The sequence below is a fragment of the Nyctereutes procyonoides genome, unplaced genomic scaffold (assembly GCF_905146905.1).
Source record: "Nyctereutes procyonoides isolate TBG_1078 unplaced genomic scaffold, NYPRO_anot_genome, whole genome shotgun sequence".
Classification (NCBI taxonomy): Eukaryota; Metazoa; Chordata; class Mammalia; order Carnivora; family Canidae; genus Nyctereutes; species Nyctereutes procyonoides.
Window position 1 is genome coordinate 30835960 of NW_026575159.1, and position 6000 is coordinate 30841959.

At 52.2% G+C, this 6000-nt stretch overlaps 1 protein-coding gene across 5 annotated transcripts in view; it reads right to left on the reverse strand.

Moving 5' to 3' along the window:
- The window catches only part of PTK2 (protein tyrosine kinase 2), a 271928-nt gene extending 267849 nt beyond the window's left edge, over positions 1-4079 (reverse strand). For all 5 annotated transcript variants that reach the window (XM_055314396.1, XM_055314395.1, XM_055314394.1 and 2 more), the window contains exon 1: positions 3964-4079. The gene's annotated coding sequence lies outside the window, so the exon portion shown is untranslated. The remainder of the gene's footprint in view (positions 1-3963) is intronic.
- Positions 4080-6000: the final 1921 nt, after the last annotated feature.

Below are 6000 nucleotides of genomic sequence, written 5' to 3' on the forward strand. Positions count from 1 at the left end.
TATTGGTAAAAAGGTAGTGACACTTACTAACGACACACAGTACCCACACAGGTTACATTTCTTCCCTATCAGTGGATAACATTCACATGTAAAACTTTAGTCATTTTTCTCGTTCTGATAAATAACAGTGTGTATCAATAAGACCTGGGCAGGATTATTTTTTTTGAGAGATTTTATTTATTTATTCATGAAAGACACAGAGAGAGAAGCAGAGGGAAAAGCAGGCTCCATGCAAGGAGCCCGACGTGGGACTCGATCCCAGGACTCCAGGATCACGCCCTGGGCTGAAGGCAGGTGCTCAACTGCTGAGCCACACAAGGATCCCCTGGGCAGGATTATTTTAATTAAATACAAGGTTTGTAAGGAAATACCTTCATGTCCTGAAAAATAGGTAAACTTTGTGATGAGGCTACTAGTTTTCTTCTCAGAGGCTTTCAAGTGCTAAAAAGTGGCAATAGTGCCACTCAGGCGAAAACATCTATTTCATACTTTCCTCTAAAAACCATTTCATTAGTGTTTATGCAAATCAAACTAAAACTAACACCATTTGCTAAAAATCCTATCTAAAGTAAAAGTTGAATCACATATGCCTATCTGAATTTTATTTCCATCAAAGAGCCTGGCAAAAAAAGCAGTGCAATTGTTATAGATAGGAAGAGAGGGGGTTCTGCTACTTTATAATCAGAAACACATTTATGCAGTTCTGAATGGTAAGATTTGGCACAATTCCTAGAAATTAATTCGAGAATTCGAGAAAGTGGTAGATAGGAATTTCATTTCTCCTACACTAGGTTGCCTTTTGGTAGTTATGAAATGAAGGGGGGGGGAACCTTGCCAAAATGTTAGTAGAGAGAAAAAACCATCAACGGTTCAAATAATCCACTACTAAACATGGTTTTCAGAAGACAGGTAAAAACAACTTCTTTTTTTTTTTATTATTTATTTATGATAGTCATACAGAGAGAGAGAGAGAGGCAGAGACACAGGCAGAGGGAGAAGCAGGCTCCATGCACTGGGAGCCTGACGTGGGATTCGATCCCGGGTCTCCAGGATCACGCCCTGGGCCAAAGGCAGGCGCCAAACCGCCGCGCCACCCAGGGATCCCTAAAAACAACTTCTTAATGTAACTGGCTGAGGCAGTGAAACACAGGTACACCCAAACATGGGCTAGAGCTGCTCTCATCCTTCTCCACCAAGGATCCTTCCAAGGACAGAGAAGCAACTTCATACTTGAATGCTTACTGCATTCACACACTTCCTGGAGTTTATTACTATTGAGTCCAATAAGATCATTTACTTTGCCCAAGTTTCTAAATTCTGCACTTTAAATAATTTATATAGGCATTAGTAAAAATTCTCAAAGACCCCCACATCAATTTTTTGCTAATTATTTAAGGGATTTTAGTAAAGAGATACAGTAATGAAAGTAAGTCCTTAAATAAGTTTCTACTACAGAAACTAAACTTTACTGATTTCCAGCAAAAAAAAAAGCACCTCATTTCACAAATGATAAAAATAATAGTACTTTCAATTATATTGAAATTTTTTATATCGAAATTTAAAATAATATCTTAGCTGGAAAACTGTCTAAACTGAAAATGTTTCATTTCAAAAGTCAAAGATTTACGTAATAAGACTTTGAATCTCATCTTTTGTTGTGTTACCCTTAAGACAAATATTTTCTCAAAATCAAGACTCTGAAAAATACAAGAAAAATATTTTCCATAAAATCTTTAGAGATATGAAGATCCTACTTCTTCTCTAACTCAAAACTAACACCCAAAATAGAACCATAATTTTCAAAACTATTCTTTACTACACTATAGAATATATACGGTACACGGAATACACTATGGAATATTTTTCTCTGTGGGAACTAATCAGTATCTTTTTAAAGGGGCTATCTTTAACAACACAATTTTGTTATTTAAATAATTTCTCCAACTTCCTAGTGAGAAAAGTTATGTGATTTGTTCCAGAACACAATTCCAATTTTAAGAATTGGGACATTAAGTTCTGTAATTTCCAACAGTAAGCATGGAGTGCTGAAGAAACTGTTTTTAAGTTAGAAACATAACGATCCTCACTGCAGTTCCTAACTTTCTGGTTTCCCCAGACACCATCACCGCTGCACTCATGGGGCTTCGTTCCTAATCTAATACAATTCACCCTCAGGGGACTGCAGGCCTGAAAAGAGGCTGCAATCCTCTCTCCCCTAGGGCTCTCTGCCCCAGTACTGTTTGCCCCAAACCCTAATTACTACGTTTTGGATTCAATGTCTTTGAACTTGCTTCAAAGCAAGAAGGACTTGCTTCTTGATGATCACCTCTGAACAATGTGCGGGTCCTTCTACTCACTGCACATACTCACATCTCAGGTTGAGTCTGGGACCTTTTAAAAGACAACGAGGTGTTCTAAACAATCTTTTTTCCCAGTTCTCATGACTAAGCTGGATGATTTGATAATCACCGGGAAGACACTACTTAGAGAACCCGTAATATTTGCTGTTGCCGTTTCAACATCAGTACACGACCTCTGTACACAAAAGTATTCAAGACACTAGCGGTAGGCTCGGTAGTATTTCTCCCTTCCAAGGAAAGCCACAAATATAAAACAATGTACTTGGTAAAGACGCTGCAACACAAACTTTCTTTGAAAGTTTCCTGTGTTTAAATGTTGCAGGGTGCAGGAAAAAGCTACCCTACCTTGCACCTCAACAAAAATAAGGCAGACTGCTAATTTATTATCATGTATCTTTCCATCACTTTGCCCGCACCTTTCAGGTTTTCAGAGAGGAGCCCACTGATGGCCAGCTGTTCGCAGCCCGACGGTGCCCAAGAGAAGACTATTTTCACCACCCGTTCTTCAAATAAAATATGAAGGGTGAGGCTCTGGCATTTCATTTCAAACAGTGACAAACGGCCTGTTTTTCCAACCGTGAAAATGTTTACATTTTACGCAAGAATCCCCCAGGATGGTCGTCTTGGGCACACAGATCCCCAAATTCTGAACACCGCCTTCGGCTTGAACGGATTTCAACCAGTTCCCATCATTACTACAATATTACTATTATCTTAGTCTCGCTGCCAAAAACCCAGCTGCAGGCTAAGTATGCAAGAATGAGACACTGTTGAAATGACTCAAGAAGAAAAAAGGGGACGAGAAAAAAAAAATGTCTTTCTACCCTTAGTGCATTAAGCTAAATCCTACAATTAAAAAAAAAAAAAAAGAGCAAATAACACACACGGTCCTCCTGAGAAAGAAAGAAACCGAGAGAGAGAGAGAGAGAGAGAGAGAGAGAGAGAGAGAGAGAAAGGAACAGCAAGGCCGGCAGCAGAGCCGCGGGCTGGGCCGGGCAGAGGGGAAACTTGGGAGGCGCAGTCGGCAACCCGGTCTCCCGGGCGGTCGCCCACAGCAGCGCGGGGACGCCCTAAGTGGGGCGCCGGCGGCGGAAGACGAGCGGGCCGGGCCCGGTTCGAGGCCCGCCCCGCCCTGCCCCCGACGGGTCCTCGGGCCGGGCCCGGCCGCCCCCCCCCCGGGGTCCCCAAGGATTTCCCTCTTCCTCCTCCTCCTCCTCCTCCTCCTCCTCCTCCCCCCTTTTGTTTTTGAGGCTAGCGGCCCGCTCCCGGGAGGCCGGCCCCCCCCGAGCCCCCAGAGCCCCCCCGAGCCCCCCGGGCCCCCCGGCCTCCCCGAGGCCCCGCAGAACCCGCCCCCTCCCTCCTCGCCCCCCCCCCGAGCCCCCGTCTGCCGCGCCGCCGTCCTCCCGGGGCCCCTCCCTCGTCCTCCCCGCATCCTCGGGCTCCCGGGCCGCGCGGGGTCGGGGGGGGGGGCCGCATCCGCCGCATCCGCCGCCGGGACCGGCTGGTCGGCCCCGCTCGGCCCCCGCCCGCGCGCCGCGGCCCTGCCCAGCCCCCCCCCCGCCCGCCCGCCCCGGCCCGGCCCCGGCCCCGGCCCCGCACTCACTCGGACCGCGCGGGGCGCCGGGAGGCGACGGCGGACCACGGCGAGGCGGCGCCGCGCACGGCCGGGCGGCGCTCCCTCCCACGCCTCACGCCGCGGGCGCACAGCGGTCCCGGCCCGGCGGCGGCGGCGGCGGCGGCGGCGGCGGGCTTGCGCCCTCGGGGCCGTGCTGCGTCGGCGCGGGCCGCGCGTGCGCGCCGACCGGTGAGGCGCGCGCCCCCGCGCCTGCGCGCTCCCGCCCCTGCGCGCGCCTGCGCCCCGCCGCGTCCCCGAGCCGAGCTTCCGCCCGCGCGGGGGGGGGGGGGGGGGAGACCGCGCATGCGCCCGGCGGCCCGCGCATGCCCAGCCCGCCGTAGGGGCTCGGCTCCCACCTCCCGGGCCGCTGGGGGCTGCGCGCGGGCGGGGTCGCGGGGTCGCGGGGTCGCGGGAGGGAGGCGCGGCCCGCCGAGCAGGACGTCCGGCGGCACTCTGCAGGGGGGCGGGGGGGCCCCCGACCTCGGGGAGACCCGCGCTGACCCCGCAGGCCCGCCGCGCTCCAGCCCGGACCCCCGCGGCCTCGCCCACCCCGAGCGCTTAGGTGCCCTGGGCCCCCCTGCGCACGAGGAAACTGAGGCTCGCGGGGGCATCAGGGCTGCCCCGAGGCCGCCCCGCGAAGGCGGCTGGAGCCCCGGGGTGCGGGGGGTGCAGAGGGTGCATGCACGCGTCCAGGGGCTGCGCCAGGTGCCTCGGGGGCCCAGCCGTGGCTCTCCAGGCAGCAGGGAGCTTTGCAGGGTTTCAGGCAGGAAGTAATATCTGATTTGTGTTCTTTAAAAAAAAAAAAAAAAAAAGACAACCTTGCGGTAGGAAGTGAAAGCAGAAGCAGAGCAACTTTCATTTTTTCTGGTGTCCCTTTGATGGTCACCGCAAGGCAGGGGGCAGGTCGCGCTCACAGGCCTTTTGAGAGGTGAACTCCCTGAAGCTCTGAAAAGGTAGCCCAACCGTTCCGCGCTCAGAAGCTGTAATCTGACTCTACTTAGGACAGAAGCAGGTAAAGACCACAATTTCACTTAACAAGAGCTCTACTATATTCGTTTTTATGGTTCTTTAATGAACTGTGTTAGGGTTATTGACGGGGTTCCCCCCCCCGCAAGGACATCGAAGTTGATGAGGAAGCGAGTCTCTGAATGTGACTGAGCCCCAGGGCCTTTGTATGCACCACTACCGCTGCACCGGTAGCTCCCTTCCCCCTGCTTGGAACTTGTCACTCCCTCACTTGTTCAGGCTTACAGGCCACCACCTCCTATGCATGGTGACCCCTCAGTATGTCATAGGCACCACCCACCAGCCTGAGTGCTTTCACACACACTCCCCACCCCCACGCCCTGCTCTGCTCTGTTGTTCTCCAAAGCGCCTATTGTCCACAGCCCTACCCTGTGTACTCATTTATTTCTTTATTGTATGTCCCTCTCCCGGAGCGCGAGATTCATTAAAGGAGGGACTTTGTTCACTTGTGGGTCCCTGGCACATGATGAGATACTTGTGGAGAGGCTGGGTGCAGCTCTGGGTGCTGGGATGTGAGAAACTGATCTTTCAAGTAGAAGCAGGGAGTGGGAGTGAGGGAAGGGAGCCAAGGGACAGAGGGGATTACAGTGGGGGTGTCTTTGCGGGGCAGCCGGCGGGGGTGCTTTGTGTGATGGACCAAAAATGCCACCAACTCCTTGACCAACTCTCTTGCTTCCCGCTAGAGAGGGAATCTAGTCATTCACTCCTTGAATGTAGATGGGTCTTGTGACTTGCTTTGGCCACAGTAAAATGTGTCCCCACGGATGCTGTGTGACTCCTGAGCTGAAGCTGCAGGGGATGGTGAGGCTTTCTCATCACCTTCTAAGCACGCCTGGTGAGGAGGCCGCATGGAAGAGCACGGAACCACCCTGGCTGGCAAAGCTGCCACCTGCCACCTGCCAGACACGTGAGTGAGGCTGTGCCTGACCACCCAGCCCTAGTCAAGTGTTCAGCCAGCCGTGGCCACCAGAGACCCAGAGAGACCAGCACAACCGTGGA